The sequence below is a fragment of the Gopherus flavomarginatus genome, chromosome 16, assembly GCF_025201925.1.
Source record: "Gopherus flavomarginatus isolate rGopFla2 chromosome 16, rGopFla2.mat.asm, whole genome shotgun sequence".
NCBI lineage: Eukaryota > Metazoa > Chordata > Testudines > Testudinidae > Gopherus > Gopherus flavomarginatus.
In genome coordinates this window covers 9,139,462-9,153,647 of record NC_066632.1, presented here as the reverse complement: position 1 = coordinate 9,153,647, position 14,186 = coordinate 9,139,462, and positions in this window count along the sequence as shown.

Below are 14,186 nucleotides of genomic sequence, written 5' to 3'. Positions count from 1 at the left end.
CAGTGTTTGCTAAGTGAACAGAAAGTTATCACAGTGACAGGGCACGTGACTGGGGAATGGACTTGGTGACCTGGTGACTAGGAGCCAGGACTCTGGCACAAGTTGACCAGAGAGAAGGATCATGGTTAGCAGCAGCCTCCAGACACCCCCTAGTACCCAGAGCCCAGACCCCCCAGCCAGGGGCCCCAGACACCCCCCAGCCAGGATCCCATCAGATATTCCCTGGGACGCAGCCCCCAGAGTCCCTGGCCAGGGACCCCAGATACCCCTCAAAGCCCCACCGGCCAGAGAACCCCCACCACACCATGATTGCCAGGTTGGGAATCCCAAAGGGTTCCCCCCACCAAGAGCCCCCAGCAGCCAGGGACCTCCTCAAGGGACCCCCCCCTCCACTGGGAACTCAGTCCCTCACTGCCTGCCTAGGAACTTCCCCACCCTCCAGAACGATCTACCCTGACATTTGCCTGGGACCCCCTCCTCTGCCCAGTGTGACCCCCTGATGCTTTACAGTGCAACCCATCACTCTGCTTCCCTGGCATGCCCTCACCTAGTGCCAGGGATCCCCTCCCCCAGCTCTGTGCACTGGGCATGGCAACAAAACCAGGAACCAGCGGGGGAAGCACAGACAGAGCCCCTGGCACAGAACCAGGCTCCCTCTAACCCTCTGTCCTTCCTCCCCAAGAGACACCCACCCCCACTGTTCTGCAGCCACCAAGCCCCCAGCGATACCCACCTCCAGGACCCATAGCCTCAGGGATGGGCACATCAGAACCACCACCCCCGAAAACCCCAAACCTCCACAACCCACCAACCTGACTAGGGTACCCCCTGCCCAGCCACCCAGAGGCCTCCCCCTACCACAATGCCCCTTCAGCTGCAATCTCCCCACACAGACACCTTCCCTGCCCCTGCAAGTGTTACCTCACAGAGTGTGAGAAGTGGCTAGAAAGTTAACACCACCTCCTGCTGGCCAGTCACACAGGCAGAGGGAGGCTGGGGAGTGCTTCTTTAACAGGAGAATGGAAGGCCTGGAGGGCAAGAAAGGTCCACGGGCTGTCACTAGCAAATAATGGCCACCATGGATCCACCCCAGAGGCGGCTGCATCTTAGCACAGTGGGAAACAACCCATCATATTCAATTAGAAATAAAACAACTAGAGAGAAGTGGGGCAAATGTTTGAGGTATTTTATATCAATCTTTGAGACACGCAGAGAGAACCCTGTCACAAACGACATTTGATAACATGAGAGAAAACCACCAAGATCGGAGGGGATTTGATGTTGCTATTAAATAACTAGTGGAAAAGGGGGACTGTTGGACTGGATTTTATATGACTGTCCAATACATAAACAGAATGTGATGGTCCCCCCCGGCCACGGGGCAACCATTCATGTGAGCAGCTCAGAGCCCTTTGAGGAGCTGATTTAAGGGCAGGGGGGAGCTGGAAGGCTCCCTGGACAATGGAAGGGGGCCGCAGGGGGATTGGGAAATGGGATCTGGGCAGTCTCCATGGGGGATGTGCTCCTCCCTTCCCTTCCCTGCCCTGGCAGAGAACGGGAACCTCATCCCATCCCACTCCACTGGGAGCCATGTTCTGGGGAATGACCCAGGGCAACAATTTCCCACCCAAACAAGGACAAATCGCTGCAGATAAAATGGGTGGGAAAATCCACCCCCCATCGGAGAGATTTTAAATTGACATTTGAGAAGTATGGAGAGAAAAGGGAAAATCAGAGGCAATTAGAGAGCTGATCATTGGGGCGGGAGGAGGAGAATCTCCCTGGATTTTATAGCCACGTGTGATAATGAGAGAGAAAAGGGGAAATCTTGAGAGAATGTGTGTGTGGGAGGAAGTGGCAAAAACAGGGACAGGATCCAGTTAACTCACCTCCCTCCCACCCCGGGAATGTCCTGGCTGCACAGAGACAGATCTACACCCCCACCCCAGTGACCTCCCCCCCCTGCAACTCCGGCTTCTCCTCCCTCCCCCGACACCTCCGCCCTCACACCAAAGGGGGGGGCTCTGCCAGCGCCTCACCCTGAGCTCAACTCCTGCTCCTCCCCCCAGCCCGGATTGTGCCCTTTAGCCCCCCACGAACCCTGCCTCCAGCTGCCTGACCCCCCCCGCCCATCAATTTCCTGCTCTGCGCCCGCCCCCCCCCACGCTCCCTGTTACTCCCCCGCCCCGCTCCAGCCCCGCCCCCAGCGCCCGGCAGAACGTTACGGCTGGTCCGGGCAGAGGGAAGGGCAGCGGCTTCAGCGGCTGTTACTGGGCATGCGCAGTGCCCGGGAGTAGCACATTGCTATGGGGAGTGATTTAATACACCGCCCCCCCCCCGCCGGGCCCGGGGTCCGCCCCTCCCCCCCACACGACGGCCGGGCCCCGGCCCCCCCATCCCAGCGGGGCGGGCGGGCGGATCCTCCTGCAGCTCCACTGGGGCCGAGGCGCCTCCAAGGCTTCTCCCAGGCTCCCTGGGGCAGAGTCACTTTCCTGCCCCCCAGCGCCTCTCATTCCCCGGGGGCTCCGGGTCACAATGTCCCACCGCCCTTCCCCCGCCTGCAGCTCCGGCTTCTCCCCTCCCGCCCCCGCCAGCCACACCAAGGGGAACCCCCGGGCCCCAGTCTCTGTCCCCACCTGGATCCCAGCGGGGCCGGGGGCAGATCCTGGCTGCAGCTGAGAACAGCGGCTCCGCTCCGGCTCGGGCAGCTCCAGCGCTGCTGGCAGCACGTGGAGAAGCAGGGAGCGGCTGCTCAGCCCGGAGCTGCCCCGCCCCTGAGCTGAGCCAGAGCCCCGCCCGAAGGAGCTGCCCTGCCCCCGGGCTGTGCCAGAGCCCCACCCGCAGGAGCTGCCCTGCCCCCGGGCTGTGCCAGAGCCCCGCCCCCAGGAGCTGCCCCGCCCCTGAGCTGAGCCAGAGCCCCGCCCGCAGGAGCTGCCCCGCCCCTGAGCTGAGCCAGAGCCCCGCCCGCAGGAGCTGCCCCGCCCCTGAGCTGAGCCAGAGCCCCGCCCCCAGGAGCTGCCCCGCCCCTGAGCTGAGCCAGAGCCCCGCCCCCAGGAGCTGCCCCGCCCCTGAGCCGAGCCAGAGCCCCGCCCCCAGGAGCTGCCCCGCCCCTGAGCTGAGCCAGAGCCCCGCCCCCAGGAGCTGCTCCGCCCCTGCTCTGTGCTGGAGCCCCGCCCCCAGGAGCTGCCCCGCCCCCGAGCTGAGCCAGAGCCCCGCCCCCAGGAGCTGCCCGGACCTGGGATGTGTCAGAGCCCCGCCCCCTGGAATTTCCCCATGTTGGGTCTCTGAGCTTTGTTCTCCTGCCGCCTTCTTCCCAGCACCCCCCTGCTCCCTTCCTGTGTCTGCAAACACCCCCTCTCCCCCGGGGCCGGCTGCAGTGCTCGCTGAGGCTGACTCCAGTGGCTGAAGTTCCCTCCATCTCTGCTTCACCTGGAGGGGGAGAGACAAAGAGAGGAGATGGTCCCAGGGTGTGAAACCAGAATCAGGTGGCAAGGAAAGAAGGACTGTTTGGAAAGGTGGGTTTTTTGTGGGGGGGGGTGAGCCAGAGGGATTCAGAAGAAGTTGGGCAGCAGAGGCTCAGGGAAATTGAGGGGAACCTCCTGGGTGTCTCAGTGTTGGCCAGGGTTTGTACAGCACCTTGCATAATATGGGGTCTGATCTCAGTCATGGTCTGTGCAGCACCTGGGAGCCCTGATGTCTGTTTCCTGATCACAGGCTCTGGGAATGGAGAGAGGGAAACCTCAGCACCTGAAGGTTAATGCAGCCCTGTGTGCAACCCCTGCTAGGGTGATCCGACAGCAAATGTGAAAAATTGGGATGGGGGTGGGGTTAATAGGCACCTATATAAGAAAAAGACCCAAAAATCGGGACATCTAGTCATGCTAGTCCCTGCTGTTCTCATAAGGGGTCGGCTTAGAGAGGGTTTGGCTACACTTACAGCTGTACAGCGCTGGGAGTTAAAGCTGTCTTCCTACAGCTGTTTAGGGAAAGCGCTGCAGTGTGGACACACTGACAGCTACCAGCACTGTGTCATGGCCACATTTGCAGCGCTGTTGGGAGTGGTGCTTTATTGGCAGCTATCCCAGCATTCAAGCGGCTGCAATGTGCTTTTCAAAAGAGGAGGGTGGGGTGGAGTGTGACACGGAGCGTGGGGGAGACAGAGCGAGTGGATTTTTGGAGCTGACACTGTGTCAGCTCCCTGCCTGGCAAGTTCAAGCCTCCTCCCCCACCCCTCTCTCATTCACTAAATGCAAATAGCCGCCTTTGTTTTTTTCCTCACAGACCAGATAAGCCGCTGATCCAAAACAGACCCCCCCCCCGTGCCCACCCGGCTGCTTCTCTCCTCAAGCAAACACCAGCTGTGGGTGTTCCAAAGGGATCCCCCTGCCTCTGCTCATTCACTGCAAACAGTAACTGTGTTTGGTTTTTAGATAAGCAGCTTCGGGAGCCTTGAGCTCACAACAAAACAAACAGAGGCATCACACCAAAACAAAGAGCGTTATCTCTACTTAAAAGCATTATGGGAAGGTTCCGGAGGTCAGTGACAGCGTAGTAAGATTAATCACTGTTTACACTGGCACCCCAGCGCTGCATCACCAGCTCTGTTCTCTTTATTCCTCTCGTCGAGGTGGAGCACATGCAGCACTGTAGCCAGGGAGATACAGCGCTGTATGTGCCTTGCCAGTGTGGACGGGGAGTAAGTTACAGCGCTGTAAAGCCACCACCTGCACTGTAACTCTCCAGTGTAGCCAAGGCCTGAGTTGTAGTAATAATAGCAGCCAAGAATCCGGTGGCACCTTCTAGACTAACAGACGTATTGGAGCATGAGCTGTCGTGGGTGAATACCCACTTCGTCAGATGCAACAATAGTCCCATATGGGCTAGTGGTCAGGATTCCTGGTTTTCACCCAGGTGGCCTGGGTTCAACTTCTGGTGTGGGAAGAGTGCAGAGCTTTTGCCCAGAGTGGAGGCAGGAAATGAAAGGAACAGGAAGGGATCCTGCCAGCAGTGGAGTTAGACAGTGTAGGGAGGGGACCCCAGAAGTGGGGGTGGGGCAGTGGTTTGGGGGGAGATGAGGGAAGGATCCCAGCAGTGCGGGAAGTTGACAACCTGGAGAGCACAGGCCTGGAATGGGGACCTGGAAGAGTGAATGTGTCCCTCTAAACCCATCAACTGCAGACTAGGCAGGCTTGGAAGAATTGCGTATTTGTTGGTAAATGTCAATTTCTGTGTAAACACACAACCCAATGGCAAAATATTTCCATCAATAATCATCAAAATTGACAGATGGGCAAAGTAAGAAACATGCTGCTTGAGAACTTATCATGTTGTAGGAGCAGCAGTGATCTGTATGCTCTGTCTAACCTGTATGCTCAAAAGGTCTGTTAAACTCCCCCAGCTTGTGTCCTTTCCTTCTTTGAATGCCTGTGAAGTGGCTTTCCCACTCTCCTTTGTACCTCCAGTGAATGCCCTTCACCCGGCCCATCTGGCCAGTGGTTCGCTGTGTTACATTCTATTGCACCTCAGGGAGACTGATCTTCATCGCACCGTCCATCGCTGCGCTGTGGGACACTTACCTTAAAGGATCCTGACATCTCCACTGCCAGGCCTGTCCTGGGAGCGTGAGTATGAGTGTGACACCCTCCCCCATCCCTTCTTTTGAGCTTAGCTATCAAGCTAATAAATGTGCTGCTTTCTGCCAAACTCTGGGGGGGAGGGGCATTATTAGTCCTCTCTAAGCTTACTAACTGACCCAATTTTGGGTAACACAAGCAACATTGTTTGATCTGTTATTGTACCAAAGGGGGAGATGGTTGTCTATAAAGGAGGGTGAAGACTAAATGCCTCTGATGAGAATGGGATTTGAACCCATGCAGGCAGAGCATAATGGGGTAGCAGTCCATCACCTTAACCACCCGGTCACCTCATCTGAGCTGTCAAAAAACGGACAGGAGGAGAAATCTAAGGCCGGCAGAGATAGGGACACTAAGGAGTTTTTAAATACTAAGCGTAAGCAGGGTCTGAATGAGCTCCCCTCTCTCACCTAGTGAGGAGCTGGGGAAAGACTTCAGGAACAGACCGTGTTTGCATAGACACACCTACTCTGCCTAGCTATGCAGCATGATGGGGCCGCTTCCCCAAAATGACCAGTTTGAGATGGTCTTGGGTTACAAATCACTTTAGGGTTGAGTGGAATGAAATGTTATTCTCCTTCCTGTATGAGTGAAGGGCAGCAGAACATACCTAGTCCGTCCTGATGGAGGGGTAGGTGAGTGAGGAATAGCTTTTATTGGACTGCAGAGAAGTGATTGAGGACGTCACCCTAAACCAGTGGTCCCCAAAATTTCACATTGTGCCCTCTTAGCCATGGCTGTGGCCCCTCGGAAGCCACGGTCAAGAACCGGGGCTGGGAGGAGTGGGGCTGTTGCTTGCTGGGGAGAGGGGTGCGGACAGGGGTAAAGGGGTCGACGCCGGGCTGGGAGCCAGAGTCTCAGGCTGAGGGTGGGGTTGGGGAAGAGCTGTGGCAGAGTGGTGCTCCCTCCCTGCCCTCTATGTGGGCTGGCTCAGGTCCTGAGGTGCCCCCAGGAATGTTCCTCTGTGTCCCCCTAGGAGTCACACCCCACATTATGGGGACCACTGAACCCTACTCGCTAAGCCGGGGCTAGTGATGCCAAACCCCCGGGAAAGGGAGAAGAAGTGTGGGGGCCCCAGCACCAGAACCATGCCCCTACCTTCTGTCTGTGGCTCTACCCCCTTCCACCCATGGCCCCATCCACTGTCACTTCTGTTCCACCCCTTCCCCCACCAGCCCCACCCTATCACTCCTTTACCCCTGCCCCGCTGTGGCCCTGAGACCAGAGAAGCTCTGTGCCCCTGCTGCAGCCCCCGGGCTGTAGCAGGGAGTGGGAGCTCCTCCAGCCCTGGGGCTGACATAGGGGAGACTTTTCCAGGGGGACCTAACTTGGCCAGAGCCCCTGATCATGGGCCCCACTGTCCCCTTGGCAGTGCAAGGTTTGGGGAGGCTGAGCCCCCTTGTCATAAACAGATAGCTAAGGGTTAATGTTCTTTTACCTATAAAGGGGTAACACCAGTAACCTAAAACACCTGACCAGAGGACCAATCAGGAAACAAGACTTTTTCAAATCTGGGTGGAGGGAAGTTTGTGTGTGAGTTCTTTGTTCTTTGTCTTGTGTCTGTGGCGTCTCGTCTATGAGAGTGATTTTTCTATCTCCTGCCTTTCTAATCTTCTGTTTCCAAGTTATAAGTACAAAGATAATAAGACAATAAGTTTATATTGTTTTTTTTTTGTATTTACATGTGTGTAGTTGCTGGAATGTTTAAATTGTATTCTTTTTGGATAAGGCTGTTTATTCATTTTTTTCTTTTAAGCAAATAACCCTGTATTTGTCACCTTAATACAGAGAGACCATTTTTATGTCCTTTTCTTTCTTTTTATATAAAGCTTTCTTTTTAAGACCTGTTGGATTTTTTCTTTAGTGGGGACTCCAGGGAATTGAGTCTGCAGCTCACCAGGGAATTGGTGGGAGGAAGAAGTCAGGGGGAAAATCTCGTTGTGTTAGATTTACTAGCCTGACTTTGCATACCCTCTGGGTAAGGGGGAAGAGAGATTAGCTATCTTGGTACTTCTATTTCCAGGACTGGAAACAGGGAGGGGGGAGTCCCTCTGTTTAGATTCACGGAGCTTGCTTCTGTATATCTCTCCAGGAACCCAGGGAGGGAACACGTGGAGGGGAGGAGGGGGAAGGGAAATGGTTTATTCCCCTTTGTTGTGAGACTCAAGGCATCTGAGTCTGGGGGTCCCCCAGGGAAGGTTTTGGGGAGACCACAGTGAGCCAGGCACTGTATAAATCCCTGGCTGGTGGCAGCTTTACCAGGTCCAAGCTGGTAACTAAGCTTGGAGGTTTTCATGCTAACACCCATATTTTGGACGCTAAGGTCCAAATCTGGGAAAAAATGTTATGAAACCCCTCCCCCCTGAGCCTCCATTACGAGCCGCCCAGGCTACCACTCCTCAGTGTGTGGCCAGTCTCTGTGTTTTCTGCTGCTCGTTCTGGGGAGCCTGGCCGGCCTTAGGGGTGATGCCCCCCGATAGCCGCCCAGGGCTCCAGGGGTCAAAGGGCACCGTGTGGCAGTGCAAAGGTGCTCACTGCTCTCCCCTGCCCCAATGCTCCTCCATGGGTCCATAGAGGTTTGAGGGGAGTAAGGAGCAACCCTATGTGCTCCATGCGTCCTGGTCACTTTTCCCACTTGGGCTGTGCTGTGAGAGGAGCATCAGAAGCTGCTGCTCTCTGCCCTCCCGCTATGCAGCCCGGCTGAGGAAAGTGACCTGGATGCAGGGAGCTCGGATGATCTCACTTCTTGCCCCCACATCCCACAGCCCCTAGGGGTGCCCAGATGAGCAGCGTTCCAGGGAGGAGGGGAGGGCAGCAATGCCAGCTGCTCCATGCACACAAGTCAGTCTCCCCATGTGGGTGCAGGAGGGGGTGCAAGGGTTTCTGTGATGCCTGTTCTATCAATATCGTCACTCAATACCAGGCACTCAAATTCACCAGTCTTAGTACTTAGACGTTTAGCGTTTGTATTTAAGCACTTCTAAAATGTGTCCCATTTTAGCTGTCTGCTATTACATGATGTAATTGAGGGAGACTCTTTCATTTCACTGTTTCTCATCAGAACCTACCTGTACATTATCATCTTCCATCCTCTCCACCTTACTAGGCTATAGAGAATCCCTGTGAATAGTTCCTCTCCTAACGGATGTCTCTGTCTGAACCCTGTGCTCCTCAGCGCCTGTCGGCTTTCCCCAACTCTGAGGCTGTGTCTACACCGCGCACCTTACCACGGTGCAGCTGTGCCACTCTAACCATGCCATTGTAAGGTGCGCTGTGTGGCCGTCCTTATCGCTGGGAGAGAGCTTCCCCGGCAACAAAGCCAAACTACCTCCAATGAGGGGCAGGAGCTTCGTCACCGGGAGCACAGCTCCACCTATGAAGCGCTGTTCACACTGCCGCTTTTCATGGCTCAAATTTTGGCATTCGGAGAGTGTTTTTTTCTCACCGCAGAGAGACAACATTTTTAGCAACAAAAGCCGAAATTAAAAAAAACTCCTCTGCAACCTATTTAATTTTACCTTTATACAACCTTTATACTGCCTCCAGTTCTGGTGTCCTCATTTGAAAAAGATGTTGTGAAATTGAAGCTAGGGCAGCAAAGAGCCACCAAATGTTCTGAGGGCTGGAGAAAAATGCCTTCCAGTGAGCTATTGAAAGAGCTCAACCTGTTTAGCTTATCAAAAGAAGATTGAAAGGTGATTTCATTGAAATGTTGAAGTGCCTTAATGGAGAGAAAAGATTGGGTATTTACGGGCTCTTGAATGGAGCAGAGAAAGGCATAACAAGACCCAATGGCTGGAAAGTGAAAAGAGACAAATTCATATTACAACTGAGGCACAATAGTCAACAGCGAGGATAATTCACCACAGGAGCAAGCTACCAAGGAAAGTGGTGGAGTCACCATCTCCTGATGTCATTTAATGAAGACTAGATGCCTTTCTGGAATGTGTTTGCCCCCAAAGTAGCTGTTATGTCATACAGATGGCCTGTGATATGCAGGTTAGATGCTCTAATGGTTTCTTCTGACCATGAAGTCGACTAATTTCTGAAAAACTGAGTGTAGCATTGGGAGCAGCGTCTGATGTTTTCCTGTCTAGCCGGCTTGCTGCCTAGAACGAACGCTCCTTGAGTGGGGTGATCCACAGAGAGTAGCTCAAACCTCCAAAGTGCCTGGCCAGGGGCAGGACATTAGCCCAGCAAGGGAGGGGTGTGGCAGTGACATCACAAAGGCCTTTTGCAGGACCTCAGACTATTGGTCAAAGGTAGTGGGGAGGTGGTGACCTCACAGAGAGATGCTGACATCAGCCAGGCAGGACAGGGGCGAGGGGCCAGGGAAACCTCGGAGACCTCTGTGTCTTTGCTTCAGCACGTTTCCTTCTCCAGGTCTCTCTTTGAGGACTGAGAGATTATTTGGGGTCATGGACGTGAGCGCCAGGAGGAACCTCTTTCGAGTTTTCTCCTTCCCTTGTAGTGATTTTACTAGAAAACAGCCGTCCCTGTTTAGAAGGTAAGAGCCTCCTGGAGGTTTGAAACCTGTTCAGTCTGATCTATCTGGTGACAAGTGAATTCTAGGCATAGAAAACACGAGCTTAAGGAGGCAGAATTTTATTGCGCACCTGGGATTTTGTCCCTAAGAATCGCTGGGGACATTAGGTTTTGTCCTTTTTGTTTCACCTCTTCCTCCATCCCTCCCTCCTCTTCTTCTCTTGCTTCTTTTGTCCTTTCTCCTGTTCCCTTCCCAACAACAGGACGGAGGTGTGTGTGTGTGTGTGTTGCAGGGAAGTCCTCTGCAGCTCCCACTATGGAAGGTCCACCCAAAATGTGGGACTGAAATAGTGCTCGGGCAGTGATCCCCACCGGTGACCTGGGCCATCCTTTGGGCTCTCTGGTGAGAACACAGTATTCAGGTCATTCAATGTCTGAAATTCAAGATCCGATGGTTTGTTTGAAAATCAGGGCTCTTCGGTCCTATTCCCAACACTGCCTCTGACGGGCTGTGTGACCTAAGACAAGTCAATTCTCCTTTCTCAGCCTTAGCTTCTCCCTCTTTCAAGTAGGGATAATAATGATCCGCTCTTACCTACCTCATGGTGGGTGAAGGATGCGGATCCATTTGGGAGTGTCACTAGAAGTAGTGCATAATATGAAGTTTCCCATCATGTTTACTCAGAGCAGATTATGACATAATAGATTAGCTGAAATAGTCTATTTATTTGTATTTTTTTATTTTGAAATTGTTAATAGTAGCAACGACTTAGCTCAGATTGAAGCATCTTATCTAATGGTTGAGATGTAAGTGTCTCCTCTTTGTGTGCGAGGAGACAATTTAACACACTCTGACAAAGAGGAGATGCTTTTGTTTTGCAACAAAATATTTTTGCAAAGATCTTTCATCCCACTTGTTATGATTTTGAGAAACAAACTGGTTTAGTCTAAATGGGATTTTCGGACAGAAACGGTTTGAATGAAATTTTCCCACCATCTCGATTCCTGGGCTCTGGGGTGTTTTCATCTGTTAGAACAGGAGTCAGAACTGGTTGCTTCTCTTTCTGGCTCTGCCATCGCCTTGTTGTGTAGGCCTTGGGTAGGTCACTTCCCTTCTCCCATCTGTCCAATCGGAACAGGAACAGTTCTCGAACTATGGGCAGTTTAGAGCCCAAGTGAGATAAGGGGTATTAAAGCCCTCTGTGAAGGAGAAAGGGGAGTTTCACAGTGTTTAGCACCAAGGAATTCTAAAGTTTGCTAAAATGTCTAGTCTGTGGAAACAAGAAATGGTCGGGGCCAAACTTATTAACCACTGCCTTTTTAAAGCCCATTCAAAGATGTGAGTCCCTATCTTTTAGGTACCTGTGGTTCTTTGCCAGCAGCAGAGAAGAGGTTCCTGCCTCCGTTTTTGCTCAGAAGCAATCGAGGGAAATGCAGTCCAGCTGCAATCAGTGTAATGTGGTTGCAGAGCTGGTTGAAAGCCAAGACTCCAGGAGCCCTTCTCCATGTTTAGCTGCCCAACGGGGAGGGTGAACCTAGTGGGTCTGGCAGGGATCAGTCCGGTGTCAGGTACTATTCTATATTTTCATGAATGATTTGGAAATGGAGTGGAGAGCATGCTCCTAAAGTTTACAACTGACACCAAGCACTTTGGAGCACAGGATTGAAATTCAAAACACCCTTAACAAATTGGAGACTTGGTCTTCTTGAGCCAAACTCCATGGTTAGGGCTCTCTCTCTCTACACTGGGCTGAAGTGAAACCCCAGAGCCAAGCACTCCTCCTGGGCAGTGAGCTCCGACCTTGATTGGTCAGATGCTGCTTAGCACTGTCAGAGCAGCTTTTGCTGGGGGATTCTCCCAGCACTTTCCAATAGCGGGAAAGTATGAAATCCCCATTTGACTGCTGGGGACAGAGCCCGAGAGTGGGGAGCAACTTGCCCAAAGTCCCCAGGAAAAGGAAAACAACCAGCAGAGGAACCAATAGGAAACCCAGCAATGGAACTCAGGAGTCCTGGGGGTGTGCTATGGTGACCAGATGTCCCAATTTTATAGGGACAGTCCGAATTTTGGGGTCTTTTTCTTATCTAGGATCCTATTACCCCCCATGCCGTCCCGATTTTTCACACTTGCTGTCTGGTCACCCTAGGGTGTGCACATGTGTGGGTCCCAGCTGCTCCCTGCCCCCCTCATTGAAGCAGATGTGCAGGGTTACTGCCCTGGGAAGTGCAGGGCACCAGTGGATGTGGGGTTGGCTGGAGGTAGGGTCTGGCTTCAGGCAGGGCAAGGGCTGCGGGGCTGGCTGGCTTCAGGCAGGGGGGTGCATCAGGGGTTGGCTGGAGATAGGGCAGGGAGGATGCGGCTGGTGCAGGCAAAGCAGAAGGTGCAGGGCTGGCTGGAGACAGAGGCTGACTGCCGGCAGGGCAGGGCAGGGGGTGCAGGGCTGGCTGCAGGCAGGGCGTGGGGCAGGGCCGGTGCAAGGAAGTTTCATGCCCTAGGCGAAACTTCCACCTTGCACCCTCCCCCCCACCACACCCCTGCCCTGAGGCGCCCCACCCGTGGCAGCTCCCCCCTCCACCCTGACGCTCCCCTCTTGTGGCAACTCTCCTACTCTGCCCTGCGGCACCCCCCTCGCCCGAGCTCACCCCTGCTCCGAGCACGAGCACCCTGAGCACGCCGTGGCCGCTTCACTTCTCCCACCTCCAAGGCTTGCGGCGCCTAAGCCTGCCAGGCAGTCAAGCACCCTCCTCTGAGCCACAGCAGCCCTGACAGTTGACAATAGAGGCACCTTAACCCCTGAGTTCCTTCAATGTGTCCCCCTCGGGGGTCCAGCTCCGATCACCAGATACTCGGGGTATGTCTATACCACCTGCCGAATCGGTGGGCAGCGATCGATCCAGCGGGGGTTGATATATCGCGTCTAGTGTAGATGCAATACATTGAGTGCTCTCCCCTCGCCTGCTGTACTCCAGCTCGGTGAGAGGCTCAGGCAGAGTCTACGGGGAGCTGCAGCAGTCAACTCACCGTGACTGTGACATTATAAGTATAATCTAATATCTCATTGAAAGGTGACAGGGCCAGAAAGAGTTAATTAACTCACCTCACCGACTGACCTGACCCGTGGGTGAACCTTAAAAACTGGTTAACAAGATATGTAAATGAACAGAGCTTTGAAATGCAAGTCTGCAGTGTTAGAGGTAGAAGGGGAGGTGTTTGCTCAGGTCTTGTGATGTCAGCAAACAAGTCTTGTCTATTGCTCTAGTTTTAATTCAAAGAGCAAAAAAAGAATATTAACATTTATGATGATACTTGATTGAAATAGTATTATTGTCTGTGTCTCTTTGAAGGTTGTGGTAGTCTGTATCTGAAGTGTTTGATGGATGTACTAATTGCCAGGATGTTTGGAAGAAGAGTTAAGCCTATTGTTTTCTCAGGCTGAAAGGCTGCTGGAAATGTTTAAGAACCTGGGACACGATCCTTCTTCATCTCAGATCTGCTTTGGGTTTCAAGAGGGGGAAACCTTAAGCCACAAGGATTGAGATCCCCAGTCATTGTCTGGAGCCACCCTGAATATGGACATTGGATTATAACCTATGGACTATTTCTAAAAGGACTTTTGGCAACTACAAGCTCATCTCTACTTTGTATCTGAACCTCAAAAATTGAATTCAAGTCTATATGTCTATTAATCTTTAACCAACACTCACTCTCTCTCTTTTCTTTTCTAATAAATTTTAGCTTAGTTAATAAGAATTGGCTATAGCATGTATTTTAGGTAAAATCTAAGTTATAATTGAACCTGGTTATGTGGCTGATCCTTTGGGATCGGAAGAATCTTTTCTTTTATATGATGAAGTAAGATTTTCAGGAATCATTATCATATCTAACAGGTGTGTCTGGACGGAGGCCTGAGGCTGGGTACTTTAAGGGAACTGCGTGGTTTAAACTTCTAAGTAACCAGTGAGATACTAGAGAAGCTGTTTTGTGCTGGCTTGGTAAATCTAAGTATTGAAATAACCAGCAGCGTTTGGGATTTGTCTGCCCTGTTTTGTTTGCAATTCACTCTGATT